We start from the raw sequence: 16,649 nt of genomic DNA on the forward strand, positions 1-16,649 counted from the left end.
TCACCTGCTTAAAATCACACATGAAGTCATTAACAAAGTCATTAATAAAACCTGTATCTCACGATTCCCACAGCCTTCCTCCAGCCTTTTCCCACTGTAGTATTCAAGAACTCAGACTTTTTAAAATTGAGAAACTAAGGCAGAATAAAGAAGTGATGTAATGATTTATGGTATTTGCAGTATTGCCAGTCAAGACATGTAGGACATGCTGAGCTATGTTTTCTACCTGGCATCAATAACCAGTTACGATGATGGCCAAAGTGTAAAAAGGCCTATATGTAAGTGTATAACACTATACAATCTGAAATGTCAGGATTTGGGACTCTTCAGTAGACTTATTCCTGCACATGTCTTGGAGAACTGAAATGTAGTACCTAGCCACACAAGTACATAATATTTATGTCTTTAAAGTGGCTAAAGCCAAGCTTCATTTCCTAGTATAGTTGCCAGTTTCAACTCTTTTAAGACATGGACAGACCAGCAATGGTTTTTGCTCTAACATAAGAGAAGGAAGGGAGTCAATGCTGGGAGAAAACTTTGAGGTGTGGACTGGCAGAGACATCTTTTCCCACGTGGTGATGCCTAATGGGCCTCTACTGGCAAACGCAGAATAGAAAACAGTTGACCACTAAACTAACATGACTCATGACTTTAGAGTTCACAAACAGAATAAGACCCAAATGATGAGCAGGTCACAGTTACTCCTCCACAGTTTATTTTACTTTTTTTTCTCCTTTTTACGTTTGTGGATGTGGTTGTAAGTTGGTCATACTCCATTTTCTTCTGCATTTAAATGCCCAAAACATACCCACCTCACTATCTGTCCAGCTAAAAGCTTCATCTGTTTTTCTTAGTCTTTTCTATACTGGACTGTAGAAGCTTTCAATAATGCAAAGAATTTCTTCCTTCAGTGTAATCCCAGTTTCTTCTAACACAGCACAAGAGGGGCAGAAGGCAAAGGATGTGATCCTGCAAAGCAGAACACTTGAGGCAAGACAGGGCACGATCCACTCACATTACATACAGGTATAGGGAACTTCTGAGCCCAAGCAAAGCACTACAGGTCTGAGTTAGTACTACTTAACTAGTAATTATATCTCTGTAACCTCATAGCTTTCTACAAAACTTTCACACATCTATCCTCAAAGCACCCTCTTGACTTTCATACTTTCATTTTCAGATTTGATAGCTATTCTATAAAGGCAAAGAAAATTTGTATTTGATCTAATTAAAAAAACGTGTTTTCTTCCTCATGAAAATGAAAGGAAACAACAGTTTTGGTTTTTATTTTATCTAAAGACATTCAAAAATAAGTCTAAATTTACCAGATAACTTCCAAGAGACATCCTTTTGCTCACTCTCTACCATAAATATTTCTGCTTTTGGGCATATCAAGCATTTGGGGGCAAAACGAAAAAAGCAATAGTATAGACTACAAATGTTCAGTATCTAAAACCAATCTAGCTCTCAACTGAAAATAATCCATCATGGAATTTAAAGTTTTCCTATGAAAAAATAAGTTTGGGGGTTTTTGGTTTTGTTTTTATTTTTTAAGGAAGCAGACACTCCAAAATAAATGTGAGAGTGCTGACTGCCTTCATCTAAATCTTATACAATTATGTCAGTCACTTCTTGTTATCTGAATTTAAACAAACTAACAGGGCGATACTTGCCCTCATGCTGCTCTTGTGAAGTCAAATAGGTAACTGATCCAAAGGAACCAAATGTAGGGCTGCTGACTCTTAACAAATCCAAGATAGGACAAGTTACATGAATTATTTTTTCCAGGTAGTCTGAATGTTAATTAAAATGTTTAAATTAGATTAGTTACAGCATTTCTTTGAAAAAAAAATTAATAAAACCCATTGTGTATTTATCTTTTGTTCTGGCTATAACTGTCAAAATAATGTGATGATAATGTATGTCATAATCATAAGGGCATGGCATTTTTTCTGAAATGCTATTCAAGAAAAATGTTTCCCATCTCTAAGTTTAATAAAACTGAAGGAGTCCCTTGGGACTTCCTCAATACCCACAGTTTTAAAATTCTATCTGAGTCTGGGGAATCTGGTATCCTTCACCCATCCTTAGTGGAAGTGGAAGAAATTCACTTCATCTAGAGGTCTAGATGTGATGCTTTAAAAAGTAGCATAAAGAAAATATTAATGTTTCTGCTTTTGAATTACTCCACTATTCTCGTAGGTACCACAGTCCCTACACTACCTCATTCTTAATAAAATAAATAATTGAAAGTATATGTTCATTCAGATAATGTAGTACATCATTGCTTCACTTCTGTTTTCCCCCATTTATTTGTTTTAATCTGTTTGTTTATACTGACATTAACATATCTTTGTATCGCTTTCAAAGTAATGAGATTTCTGTTTTGTGCTCTTATGCTCCATTTTGTATTTGAATTTTTTAGACTACATTTAGCCTGGAGAGAAATGTTGGCACTTTATTTATTAGGATAAACACATACTTATAAATTAAAGGAGCACTGTTCCTTTATGTACCTCTTCCTCCAACATATGGAGATAGCTTACACTTGCTCCAAAATACAGAAAGCTGCTATCTGTACTAAAGAGCCATAAGGGAGAGAGGAAGGAAAGGGGGGATAGCAATCAGGTTAAAAACTCTAATATGGTTTTATAATTAGTAAGCATTTAGTATCACAGAAACAGCTATTATGCAGTATAATCAAAGTAGAATTTAATCGGTAATTCTAACACATTTTTCCAAGTCTGTGCTGATATATTTGTAACTTTACAAAATACTTATTTTGGACTGAAACTGTTCTAGTTTTGCCTAATCTTTTTTATACAAAAGTTTGAGTAATATCATTCCAAACATTTCTAAGTTATGTGTGGACTAATAACATAACCTTTTTCAGATGTTTCAGTAGCATATTTTATGCCTGAATATTTCAATAATGGCAGAGGACAGAAACATCACACCTAGTTTGTTTTGGGGTGTTTTTTTTGTTTTGTTGTGATCTAAGAAATGCCAAGCCTGGAAAAATTAGTATAATTGTTTCAAAGTTTTAAATGAGACATTTTCCTCAAGAAAACTTTGTCTAGGTTTCTTTTTCTTCTCACTCTAAAAGGACAGAAACTAACAATTTCAAATGCACTGGGATATCTAAATATTGAATTTCTGGTCTCCAGGGCCAATGACAAGATCATGAGGCAAAGCTCCCATTGTACTTAGCACCTTTTAAAGTTATGGTACTGCACTGAGATATAATGGATTGAAATACCTAATTTTAACAACCTCTATTTTGTATTTTTGGAAAGAGTTCAGATGTCTTCTGCTGATTCAGAAATTTATGCATCGACTGGCTCGCCATGAATATCTATCAGGAAAACAGACAAGCAGAAGTGAGAGTGAGTTCAAATATTTCAAGTCTGGGATTGTTTGAGTAAAAAACACTGAATTCTACTTCATCCATTAGGTCATTAATGGAATAGTTCAAGCCTTTCACTGAAACATAATACTCCTTACTTTGGGAATACAAGTCTACTGATGAGAGACAGCGTTCAGAAAGGTATTTGAAGTTGGCAAGCTGTGACATGTTGCCACTCGCCTTTTTCCATAAGGACAGTGCATCACCGCATGGAATATAAAATGTGGATGGTTTTCTTCTTTCTTGATCATTAGTGGATTGCATGAAATGGATGATAATGTATTTATTGTAAGCTGTCTGAAATACCCTTTATAGGGATTTTTTTTCTAGCTTAGCGGGTGAGTGCTTACTTACGGTCAGGAGACAACCAGTAGTTGTATCATAGCTGTTCCGAAGCCATGAAGCTATGTAGTGAAGCATATGTTCAGTTTAAAAAGACATCTGTAACTTCAGCAAAGTGCTTCAGAATAAAAAAGGACATGTAGTGCATATACAGTTTTCTGAACTGGTTCCCTATTTGACATAAGTGAGTTCAGGGAGCTTCAGCTGAAGATAGGGGAGACTAGGCAGCAGCGAGGTACTGCGCTGGAAGGGTGCAATTACTGCAACGGAAAGGCACAAATGCTCCATCCTCAACAGATGGGAAATACAGGATTGATTTACAAGGCATGATTAAAGTTAAACATGTTCCTGGGAATTGTCCTGGATAGGAATGTTTTCTAGATTTGTCCTTCAAACAGCTGTTCAACATACCTCCATATATCCTTCTGTTTTACAAGACAGCTTCCCAAAACTCTCTTAGGAGGGCAATCCAAAATTTATTTAATTCAATGGAGGGCCTTTCCAAACTCTACCGGAAACTCACTCAGTACCTCCTTTAATGGGTCAAGCACTGGGACTTGCATCTCTGTGTTTCTCTTTCAAACTTCCAGTTAACTTTTTTTCACAGGGACACTTTATAGAGAAGCATTTCTGGAACTGGGCAGAAGAGATCTATCTACGTACACACAGGACACTGATCATACTGGTCATTTATGGCAAATCAAGATTGATCATACTGGTCATTTATGGCAAATCTTCATGACATATGCTAAAATCTGCACACAGCACTCCCATCACACAAACAGGGAGTACAACAAGCTCAGAAGAGTTTGTGGCTGATCTACGAGTGAAAGATTACATATACTTACATTAGTACTTCAGATCCCTGTGATAGCCTTTCTATGTGAAACTGGTGATCATACATATGCAATCCATTTTTGCTAGATACAGTTTCCCTGACACAGCACTTTCTGATAATAGCTTACCCTCTAGTAAACATCAGTTTAAGCAGCTTGTAGTAAACTGGTAGCTTGACGATACAACTTTCCTTGGACAGATGAAAAGTGGTGCTAAAGTAATGTTTCTGCATATAAAGGATCAGAGTCAGAGCCCAGTCTACATTTACTACTGGTACTTACAGTGGATGACAACATTTGGATATTTATTGTACCAACAGAAAAATGTATCGTGAACCTATCAAATATTGGGACACTACAACAGCTTCAGGACAGAGGCTATGAAAGTTTAGGGCTCTCAGGCTCTTTCTTTCCAATTATTAACTGTTCACTCTTGAGCCCATCTTCTGATGGGCTTGTTAGACAAACCCTGCCTGCATGCAGTAGAGGCTGATACCTGGGCATGCAGCCCAGGCTGATACAGGGACACACTCATCTTCCAGATCTCCAGAGCCGTAGGAGCAGGAAACTCAGACAGCTCATATCCCTATTTTTCTCTGTTCTCTCCTGGAGCAGTCATGTGTTATCTTACTGTGCCTCTGGGAGAGGAAAGGGAGGAAGAAAGGAAAGATACAGAGCGGTGGAGCTGGGCCACAGGGAAGAGGGCAAAGGGGAGTAATGGGAGTGCTCTCTGGTATTGTGTGTATTTACGACTGGCATACTGTTGTGACACTGGGTTATTGCCCATCAACAGCATTTATTACTGTTGTTACTGAAGCAACACTGCCGAAGTAGGGGTTGTTACCTGATGTCATTTTGTTTGACAACAAGTTGAGAACACAAATATCTGCATTTTTGGGGGAGCTGATGTTGAATTGCTGCACATGTATTCAAATACAAAGAGACAAAACAAACAAGTTCATTTGATTTTGTTTCCCATAGAGAATCTTTCTTGTTATCTGCTTTCTTGTCACACTACTGTCAGGTCTAATAACATAGGCGTCATCTTCTACTCTGAATTATCTTCAGAGTTTGTCTTGCTGATTTTTTCGACAGTAAAATCTTCAATCACAGCCTGTCCAAGATACAATGGAGCATCATCCTGCTTTTTCAGTTATGACAGATGTATTCCTGCACCAATCCTGTTCATTCAGAATGTTGTAAGGATTTGTGTAGGTTTTTGCCTAAAACAACATACTGGTTGCTCTCATTTATTCCTGTTCGCATAAACTCATGCTGTTGATTTTCACTTTCAGGTTCTTACGCAGCCCATCCCCACTCTGCCTACAATGGCTGCTTCCTAACAAGATGTCAACACCCTTCTCTGATCACTGACTCGTAGGAGCAGGCAAAACTCCTTTCTTACTTTTTAATTCAAGTACCGAAGTGCTTTTCCTATGCTGCCCTTGTGCCTAGAGTTCCCCAGAGACACCTGCCCGTCTGCCCACTGGGCTTCAGACTCAAAACTCTTCTTTACTGTGACACCTACAAATGTGCACAATACCAGTCTGCTGTTCTTCTACCTACAGCTTGGTAGGATCCTGCTCCCTCACAGCAGCTCCCAGATCTTATGATAATATTAATAGAAACAACAATAAGGACTGAATCAGCAAAAGGTATTTCATAGACTTGTATTCTTTCCGAAAGGTCCACATGCAAAACCAGCTTCATCTGAATAATGACAGACTAGGAAAGAAAAAATAAGGGACTTTCAAACCCTTATGTAGGTGCCCTCTCTATACTTGTCACATGTGAACTTGTTAAATCCCTACCAATAAAAGGTAAAAAGGATGAGCAGGCTTTCTGGTTTTACCAGCAGTAGTAAGCAAAAGCCCCAGAGTTTATGGGCAATAACTCTTCTCCTTCACTGAATGTTAGAGATGACTGTAAATCTACCTTCAAAGGTATTTTAACCAGTGTCTCTTCCTATAGCAGCATGGTATTCAAGCTATTTAATATCACCTTCCCTCTCAAAGATTGATCACACATTTATTAAGATACATCACTTTGATCTTCTAGCAATTTATCTCACTTTTACTACCTGTAACTGCCATTTTAAAGAGACTTTTTTTAAAGAGTGGGAGTTTCAAAATAATATTCTCTAAATAAAACATCCAAATCCCCATGGTCACCTAAAGCCTTCAATATGTATTTATAAATCCCAACTATAAAGTAAGACTAGCAAATAATTGCATTGCAGTATATTTGGTGACATGACTGTACGTTTCTTCACCAGTGAAAGGTGAAGTGGCCAGCTAAAATGAGAACTAAGCAGCTAATGGAAGAAGACTTCATTTAGGAATGCGAGGAAGTGTAATATGCCACGCATATCCTAAATTAAGTCTCATGGCATTGCAGAGCTATGACTGCAAAGTCATCGTGTGTATATGGGTGGGAGTCGGCAAATAGCTGTGATGGAAGCTCAAAGTTTCTCTTTAATCTTGTAATGTGTTCACTGGTATTTTATTTACAGAAGCAATTACTTCTGGCTATATATAGTTAGTTGCTGTAATAGTTATTTTACAGAAATAGCAACCAAGTTTTATGTGTCAACATTCTCCATTCACTGGAATTTTTGGAACTTCTTGTCAGGGAATGAATGACCTGCGATGATGCAGGGTAACAGAGACAGAGACAAGCAACCAAACTGGCCATTTTCTAGGCCTGCTAGTACTATTAAAGCCAAGGTTGCTGGTCACTCTTTCTTGAACCTCACCACAGTGCTTTAAATCTAGCAAAAGTGAGGCATTACCTATGTTTATGCTACTTCCAAAATGTTGGCCTGGTGACCAAATACTGTACACACTTTGAACCGAACAGATATTGCGACCCAGTCTGCAAGACTGGCTGTAATTATTTAACAGCATGGTCACTAGGACTACTAACAGAACCATTTCCAAAGTATTTTTAACAAACCCGCAGGCTGCCATGCTAGTAAAAATGCGGACACACGTTATGACCACAAGCAGAAAGCAAGCCCTACCTTCACCCGGGGACGGCCACGCCATGGCCTAGCTGTTGGCGGCAGTCATCGGTGCCAGAAGGGCTGGATCTGAGAGGAAAATGCATCTCTGCCTTCAGCCAAGAGCCGCATCTCTCTCAGCTCTCACCTAGGACCAGGCTAATCCACCTCCTGCCGCAGCTCCGCTGAAGACGGTGGAATTTCAGGCAGGTGACAAAGGCCTTACGTGACCCTTATTTTCATCTTTACAGCTGTGTGGACTTGCCACATGCATAAAAACCCACTTGAAGTCTTTTGAGTTTTAAAGCACCAGCTCGCTTTCGAAGATGGGAAAAGAGAGGAAGCGATGACTGCGAAAGAAGGAAGTTCTCTAAATGGTTATTTGTGTCAGGAGACCTAGTGTTATGACTCCATTTTGACTACATACAAACTTTCTTATTTCAAAATTATCCACGGATTGCTTGGTTAGAACTGTTTAAGTATGCTTGCGTAAACTGTTGTGTCACTAAGTAGCAGACAACAGGGATCATGGCAAACATCACATACTGTTACTGTCCATGCACCGGCTGGGACTGGTCAAAATTTTTCTGGCAGGAATTTTCCTGTAAAATCTACAGTTACTAAAATCTAAGATTCTTATGCAGCCCCTTTATATGCTAATACCTGAGCGTATCATAGTCATTATTTATCCTCACACACCGTTTTAGGAAACGTTACTAGTAGCCCATTTTACCGATGAGGAACCGAGGCACAGAGAGAGTCTCTCATCGAAGGTCACACAGGACATCTGTAGCTGAGAAGGAAATTGAGATGCAGATTAATGTTCCCTAGACCAAAGCCCTTTTCATAGCTTGCTGAAAGCATCTGATCAATTTGTAAGCACTTAAGCTGCTATTCGAACAGACGGGAATAATGGACACATTTTGAGGCCCCTCCACTTGGCAACATCGTCTCCTGTTTTCAGAAGTGATGGATTCAGTCCCTCTGTAACAAGACACGCGGCTTCGTGGCTGTTGAAGGTCCCAACCCGGGTGCTTCTGCAGAGTCAGGAGAGGAAACTGGAGACTCTGATTTGCCTCTGAGGTGTCCTAGTCCCACAGGCAGGGAACTGATAGGCAAATATATATATATACACGGGGTAAAATAAAGAGGATAAATGCTTTTATATGGATAATAGTACAGGAATAATGGGTTTTGCTAGTTCAGTGGACTAACTTTGAGTGAAGTACGTCAGTTCTGATTCCCCCAACTGTGACTTTTTCCAAAAAACTGTTGCAGCCTAGAAACAAGTTTACTATAATCTTGAGCATGCTTATTTACAGAAATAAGAACTGACCTCTAGAGAAGTAGAATTGCTCTCTAGCAATCCCTAAGCCACCGTTTGCTTCTGATTCTGAAGACACCTTCTCTTTTGAAATAGATACATGCAGTAACCCAGGAACAATAGTCTACACTTCAGTCTAAACATCCTTTGATATCCCTTCCCTTCCCTTCCAAGACTTAGTTCTTTCTCCATTTCCTTATGTATATAGACTGGACATACTAGCACGTAACGGACCTTCAAGACTAATTCTGCAAAACAGTTGCTGGATCAGCTGGGAGGAGAGCCACACTATCTTCCTCTCTGCAGCTGTACAGGTAACAGATCATATATGGAATGCCAATGGATTTTGAAGATGCAGGATATGGTTCTCTACCTGTGCACGAGGCATGTAATTTGTCGGTGCCTTCATCCTTCACAACAGGGAAACAACAAGGCTGTGAGGATAAATACCAGTGCTTTCTGGAGCAATTCAGAAGGTCTTCAAACACACTCTGACAATAGGTATTTCATCCTATATGTGCATAGGGATTCTACATCATATGGACCATGCACCTGGCGTCACCCACACATAAAGAAGAGCTGCTCTAAACATGTACAGAGCAATTACACAGCAATGGCCAGTAGATTCAGTAGGTGTCGGACTAAGGAAGTTGTTTGCAGTGTCTTCTTCAAAGTGGAACTTAGGATCTGAGCATAGAGGACCCTCATTCTGAGAAGGCATCACGATAAATACTGTAAAGACTGTGGGGCATTCAAAGTCTGCAATGGTGGAGGTCACATGAGTATTCTGGCTAGGCAGGGCATAGGCTAAAGGCAGGGTCTAACTCTCTGACCAAAGCGATAAGCTTGCAGTAGTGGCAAAAGTAACAGTGACATGGAGCTTCCATTTACAAGTGCTCACTACCACACAAAATAAAAATATTGGTGCTTTGTCCAGCTGGCAAGTACAAAATATGAATACAGTGCAAACTATTTCTTGACAGATCTCTGCTTCTGCTGATTTCTATCAGTCCCAAATGAAATGGTTACTTAATACAGACCACCCATATCACTGCTGGGCACACAACAGCGTTTAGGAGTCAGAGGCACAGATGAGGATGCCACCACACTGTATGTTTGTACAAATACAGGCAGTGAGATGGTCTCTTTCTCAGAGACCTTTCAATATAAATATAAGGCAGGAAGAAACAGAAGAAAACAAAAACAGATGGGGATTACAAAAGCACTTTGAGAGTATATTGGCAAGATGGACAGTAGACTCAACACTGGCCATGTTCTCCTAGGCCTTGTAGACAAAGAAAAATTGAGGAGGTTTTGAAGCAGGGCTTTTTTTTTGGCAGATGCTCTTATGACTGCATTGTTTGCAAAAGGCCTTTGCTAATTAATTGGGAAATTACTGCTTTTTTCTTCTGCAAGGCCACGCAGACAGGTGCAGACAGATACAAGCAAGCTCTGCTCATGCTCTGAGCTGCCCAGACATAAGCTAGCTTCCGTCTGGAAGATGTAGAGTCATGTTAATGTGGCACCATGCCCAAACTAACATACCCTGCCTCTCAGCAGTGCTCATTAGCTTAGGTTCATACACTTATCTTACTTCTGGACTGGGGCCTTCCGGTGTCTGACAAGCTACGGGCACCAGCAGAGTTCTCCTGTCTTTCTGGCCTCCTCTATGTACATATACCTTTATGTCATTGCTTGCTGTCACCTTTTGTTGAAAAATGGACTGTTAAAAATCACCAATTCTCTTCTCCCAGTTGCACTCCTAAGGAAATTTTTGTCAGTCTGCCAAGATGATAACAAAACACATGAACATCTCATGGTTCAGCTCACACCATCACCAAAGCAGCAGTAATGGCTGCAGAAGAAGCTAACTCACGAGCTGCCAAAGCACTGAGCTAGGAAACAGGAGTATGGATTACATTCTTTATGAAGCCCGAGTACAGACCATACGACCCTCAGCACATTCCTGCAACGTGGCCAAGAACCAGGTTGCACTCTCATACCATAAGTGATCCAGCATCTGCCCCCAGTGGCAAATTTTCAGGAGCACTGCGAAGGACTGGATTTCCTCCAGCTCTTGAGGAGGAGAGAGCAAGACCCAGCACATTGCCCCACTGGCTCACCTCCCTCCCTGACATTTCAGGTGGCGTCAATTTTCCAGCTCCCAGAAAAAGAGAAGGAAATGCAGCTATGCTGCTGAGTTTCTTCCCACTGACCACTGTTAGGACCCATAATCCATCATCCTACACTAAAATGACAAATTTGACTGGTTTTATATTGAACTATGGTTACTGTGGAAAAGATACAGGATTCAATCCCCACTGGTAATATAGGACATGGGACAACTGCACTCAATTTAGTTTTTACCTTTCTATCAGACTTATGAAATTGCACTCAGCCATATGAGAATGCTACTGAGAATGCAACATGAAGGACACAGTGGGGGGGAAAGGGACAATTCAGGTTCCTCATCAGATTTTAATTCTGCCTCCTTGTGGTTATTTCAGTATGACAGTCTCACAATTTTCCATGGGATGTCTCCCTTCATCAGTAAGTATTTGCACAAAGGGCAGTATAAAGATTACACAAGGAGCTCTAAGCAAGAGGCTTTTTGCTTGGCTTTGCAGCCTAAATAATACTCTTTAAACACAGCTTTAATAAAAACATACCAGTTTATACTAATATATAGATGAGAGATTTTACCGCGGTAATACCTGGACTGTCTTCTGCAAGCAAGTATACACTTGTTTGATCTAGCCTGCAGACTTGCTAGGAAGCCGTAACAGCATAAAGCTGCAGCTCATGCACTCTCCGTTAGCAGGGCCCATGAGTACAGGTTAAGCAAGTGCTGCACTAGCTATGGCTACACAGCTTTTGGCCAGCACAGAGCACAGGTGGATCTTTTGCTTGTAAAAGAGCACAAACCCATACCTGGTGCTGAAGAATTTTTAAGCCCGAGCTTGAGAAAGCATTCTATTCAGGGCAATACTGGAACAGACTGACACTTAAGTCCTTCTGAAACCAGAGGGGTAATCTGTGTTTAAACTTAGTCCTATGCTTTAATCTGCTTTTTTACTATTTCGCTATCCTGAACAGAGGTAAATGTAAGCATGTGCTTTCCTGAGTGGAGCTCTAAAAGCATTAACATGCAGCAGTTCAGACAATGATTTATTGGTGTCAAGTCTAGCCCGTATCAAAGAACAATAACACAAAGAACAAGAATTACATCTGGGACATGAAAAGCTATTTCACTTTGGAACTGTATTGCATTGCATTAGAAAGTAAATCCTACGCATGTAAGAGAGGAAAAAAGCCTTGTATGATTAGACTAATTTTATTGAAAATTATCCAAATTAGAGAGTTTCAAATTTTATATACTTAACTTGAGTTTACAACTGGTTGATTCTTTTGAACTGAACTTTGAAATAATTGGGTAAATGCCTTTTTAAAGGTTTAGAGAAACGTCAGCCTTAATCTTTTGCAGCAGGGGTCACTATAAACAAATCTAAAAAAACCTGCCAGCATAGAATACATATGCCAGAACAGACAGTAAAATTGCTGATTATAGATAAGGAATGGTGTCACTGTAGGTGAGCATGAGAAAAAAACCCAAACATTTTTATATGGATAATTTCTTTAAAATCACTTGTACAGGCTTAGCCCATCCTGACAAGAATGGTGACCTAATTTCAAACTATTAATAGAAGAGAAATAAAGTTGACTACATGATATATACTTAGACATAGGAATTTTAATGCAGTGCATCAAAGGATTCAGATGATACAGGCAGTATTTTTATATTCTGCACAAAGTTTCACTGTAAGTATTACAAAATATAATCAGAGCAAGTATTTAAATACGATTTTAAAGCTATTTATAGCCACAATCTTTTGTCCTTTGTTATATAGTGCACCGCGTTCCTATATTTAAAGGTTGTTTTCACATTGGCATAAGAGCAGCATCTGATCTGAAATATAAAAAATCAGAACCTTACCTATTATAAATGACGATGTTTCAGCTGAAAAACTGTCTGAGGTTCTAACATGATTTCATATGTATGACATTAGCTGGTTAAATTACAACAGCTCAGTCTTAGCAATGGATATTTCCCTAGTATTAGACTAAACTACCCTTTGCTCAGCTCTTACTAGGACAAAATTCCACGTGAATCAGCTCTGAGCCTGCAAACACTTACACACTCGATTACCTTTAAATATGTGAACAGTCCTGTTGAGGTCTGTGAGTCAGATCCTCAACTTGTGTAAATCACAGGCCCTATTTAAATCAACAGAACTGTAACAGTTTATATCAGCTGAAGATTTGGCACCAGAGATACAACCCCCTGCATAAAGACAAGTATGTGCGTAAGTCTCTCTCCAGGCCCCTGAAAGCTATAGAGGTCAGGTAAACTTCACAGAAAGAGAGAGACGGCATTGAGCATTATTGTGTTTAAAGTCATTCCAGACCGTTGAACACACATTTATTATCAAGTCAAGATGAAAAATTATGAATTATTTAAGTTTATTACACCTTACGTTACATTTAAGATGTTGCCGTTCCAAGGCTGGAGGACAGCTGGCTGGTAGTTATGACCACGAGTTACAAATATTTATGATACAAAGCAGAAGACCTTTTAGGGTAATGGAAGCTCGAAAGGCGGCTTTAATGTAACAGCCTACTTGCTCCACTCTTCTAGCCATGGCTCCAGAAACCAGCGCCCATTAAACTTTACGTATGAGGTGGACTTCACAGGATCCTTGCTGAACATTAACTTAGTAGATAGAGATGAAAAAGGAATAGATGCAGAGATTGCGGGGCAGCATAACTTTATATGAAACTTGAAGATGGGCGACTGACACTTGGACACTTTTTCCAGCACTAGAGTGCAAATGTTTATAGTTAGAAGGGAAAATAATGCAAGTGCTAGTCTGCATGGGTGAAGGAACACGACCATCCTATGTGTATTTGGATCTACATGCTCTTATCCACTCAGTGGGCTGAGAGAAAGGGCATGTATTTATTTCTATGTCTTCTGCAGCCACCTTTGGTACAGGGTCTCAGCTTCACGCAAGGACGATTTCTGCTTCCCAATACCCCTGTGAAAAATAACTAACCACACCTTACGGTGGGGGATTTTGGCTAGCAGAAGCAGTGGAAACATTTCTAACACCTTTCAAACTCCCACCAACCAAGAAGTGAACCCGGACACTTTGCATCTCCACCCTTTGGCCTTAGTTTAAGTGAAAGGCGGCCGATCCTTTCGCATGGCAGCAGGCGCAGGGACGCTGGCCCCACAGCCCTCACCCCGCGCAACGCGAGGGGGCAGCCGGTAACCACCAACACGAGGGGAGGGGGAGAGCCGATAACCACCACCAAACACCGTCATCGCGTTGCACCTCAGGCACCTCCAGGCCGCGCTGGCCGTGGCGTGCGGTGCTGCTGCGTATGGACCTCCCCGGGGAATCCGGCAACCGACACCCGCCTGAAGAGGCAGGGAGGGGGCAGACCTGGCTTGACCGGACCCCCTTACTCAGGTCTGCCGAGGCGCGGGGAGAGACACCCACGCCTGCACGGGAGGGCCGGCTTTCACCCCGCCCACCGCCGGCACAAGCCGCGGCCCCAGCACACGAACTGGCGTCCCGCCGCCGGCCCCGGCCCCGGCCCCGGCCCCCCGCTCCGCTCCCCTCCTCTCCCCTCAGGGCGCGGCGCCGCGCCCCGCCCGCCCCGCGGCCGCCGCTCCGGCGCCACCTGGCGGCGGCAGCGCGGCCCGCCGGCCCGGGGCCTGCCGCCAGCGGGAGGCGGCGGCGCAGGGCGGTAGCGGTCGGCCCCGCCGCCCCGGGGGCTGCCCGGCCCCGCCGGCCCCGCTCGCGAACCCCCCCGCCGCTGGCGGGAGCCGCGGGGGCGGGGCAGTGGGCGGGCCCGCTTCTGGCCCCGCCCCCCTCCGGTGCCCGCTTCCTGCGGCGCGGCGCGGCGCGGCCGCCGCTTCCTGCTCCTCCCCGCGGCGCGTCGGGCGGGCGGCTCCGCCATGGCTGCGCTGGCGGCCCTTTCAAACCCGGCAGCCGGCAGCAGGGGGTAACGTCTGGGGAAGCCTCCCGCCCCTCGCCGGGCCCGGGCCGAGGGCGCGGGCGAGGCAGGGCGGGCAGCGGCCTGCGGGGCTGCGCTGGCCCCGCCGGCCTCCGTGCCGGGCCCCGCCGGCGCCGGCAAGCGGGGGGCTTCCTGTTGTCTCGGTCGTTCAGGTGGAAACGAGCCATTTTCTTCCTGGGCCTCCGTTTCTGTTCCCTGCCTCTCCCCCAGCCCGGCGGGAAAGGGTTGCTGGGGGCTCCTCTCGCCCTGAAATAGTGCCCGCGGCCCCGCTGTGCGAGAGCCGCGGGTGAGCGGGAGCAGCGATGCGGGCGGCAGCGCCCCGGGGGGGCCGGGGCAGCCACCGGGCTGGGGCTGGGGCGGGAGGGTGCGGGGCTCCCGGCCTCCGCCGGCATGCCTGCTGCGCGCCCCGCCTCCCTTGAGGGCAGGAAGGGGCTCGTGAGGTGGTTTATTCCCGTGGTTCTGCCTGGGAACTGGTGCCCTTCCCGGGCATGGGGGGTGAGAGTTAGCTCAATCAGTCCTTCCTCTTGAATGCTGTCAAGAGATCTGAGGAAAGTGGGGTGTTGTTCTGGGGGAGAATGGGGCTTCGAAGTACATAAAGTGTGTTTCAAGCTCAGTCACGTTTCTGGGCTGAAGAGCGGTGATTTGGATGGTAGTGAGTCACCAAGCAACAAACAGTGCTGTACTCTCAACTCCCCTTGTGCCTGCAAGACTTCTAAATGAATGTTACTGGTGTGATGAACTGTGCTGTGGCTGTCGCCACGCAGAGCAGATGTGCGTCCTTCAGGAGCGATCCCATCCCATTGAATTAAGCTGGATGGGAGCGTTACCTTAGGGCTAGTTTGCTGGATTGGAGGAAAGGAGTAGCTGCACACGATGTAGCAGTCTGTTGGTGGATCAGAAGCAGTATCCCCCTGGTTTCAGATCATGTTCTCTGTTTTTATAGGTGGTTTGAGATAAGTTGTTTAAAAAAAACACATGGAAAGTGTTCGTTCCCCTGCCTTCCTGTGCACATCTCTTCTGGTTCATTGACAGGCTGCTGCCTAACACAGGTTGTCCCTTTTCCCCAGTGGGACAACTGCTTATAGGAACAGGCTGGGAGGAGAGTGTGCTTTCGAAGGGCACAACCTTGGTGGTTTGCCTTTTTGGTGGTACTTCTGTAAGTAGTAGCAGTAGGTGGTACTCCTACTAGTCTTATACCTTTTCCTTTCTGATTAGCGTTGCGGACTGTTTTGCTGTATGTATGTACCCTATATGTCTCTCCCTTTCTTTCTGGCTGTAATTTTCCAGTCAGTATTGGAGTCTCCTGATTTGTGTCTGCGACTCCTTTCTCAGGCAGTCCTGACTGGCTTTGTGCAGGAAAAGTCCTTGGAAATCTACAGCACCAGCTTCTCTGAGCAAAAGTGTCTGGGAGTTCTCCAAGGTTTTAACCTCAAGAGGACTACAGTAAGTTGGATTTATATTTTGAAGTACAACTTAGTTGTTATAGGTGATAAAAACCTTCTGGAGTGATAGAGCTGTTTCCGTACAAGTCCCTACTATCAGTCTGCATAGCATTTTTCCTCCTTTGCTGCTGACAGCATGCTCACACTTTGATTTCTTCTTAGCATGTTATTCTAGCATGCAATGGAGGTGTCTTAAAATGACAAGCAAAATCAA

The 16,649-nt window shown here is 43.1% G+C and overlaps 1 protein-coding gene across 6 annotated transcripts in view; it reads left to right on the forward strand.

Moving 5' to 3' along the window:
• Positions 1-14,841: 14,841 nt before the first annotated feature.
• Positions 14,842-16,649, forward strand: part of SRBD1 (S1 RNA binding domain 1) — a 134,272-nt gene continuing 132,464 nt past the window's right edge. For 2 of the 6 annotated variants that reach the window (XM_072856762.1, XM_072856768.1), the window contains exons 1-2: positions 14,842-14,981; positions 16,326-16,436. The gene's annotated coding sequence lies outside the window, so the exon portion shown is untranslated. The other 4 variants (XM_072856763.1, XM_072856765.1, XM_072856764.1 and 1 more) reach the window with 4 other exon arrangements.

This window comes from Ciconia boyciana, chromosome 3 (genome assembly GCF_034638445.1).
Source record: "Ciconia boyciana chromosome 3, ASM3463844v1, whole genome shotgun sequence".
NCBI classification, from domain to species: Eukaryota; Metazoa; Chordata; class Aves; order Ciconiiformes; family Ciconiidae; genus Ciconia; species Ciconia boyciana.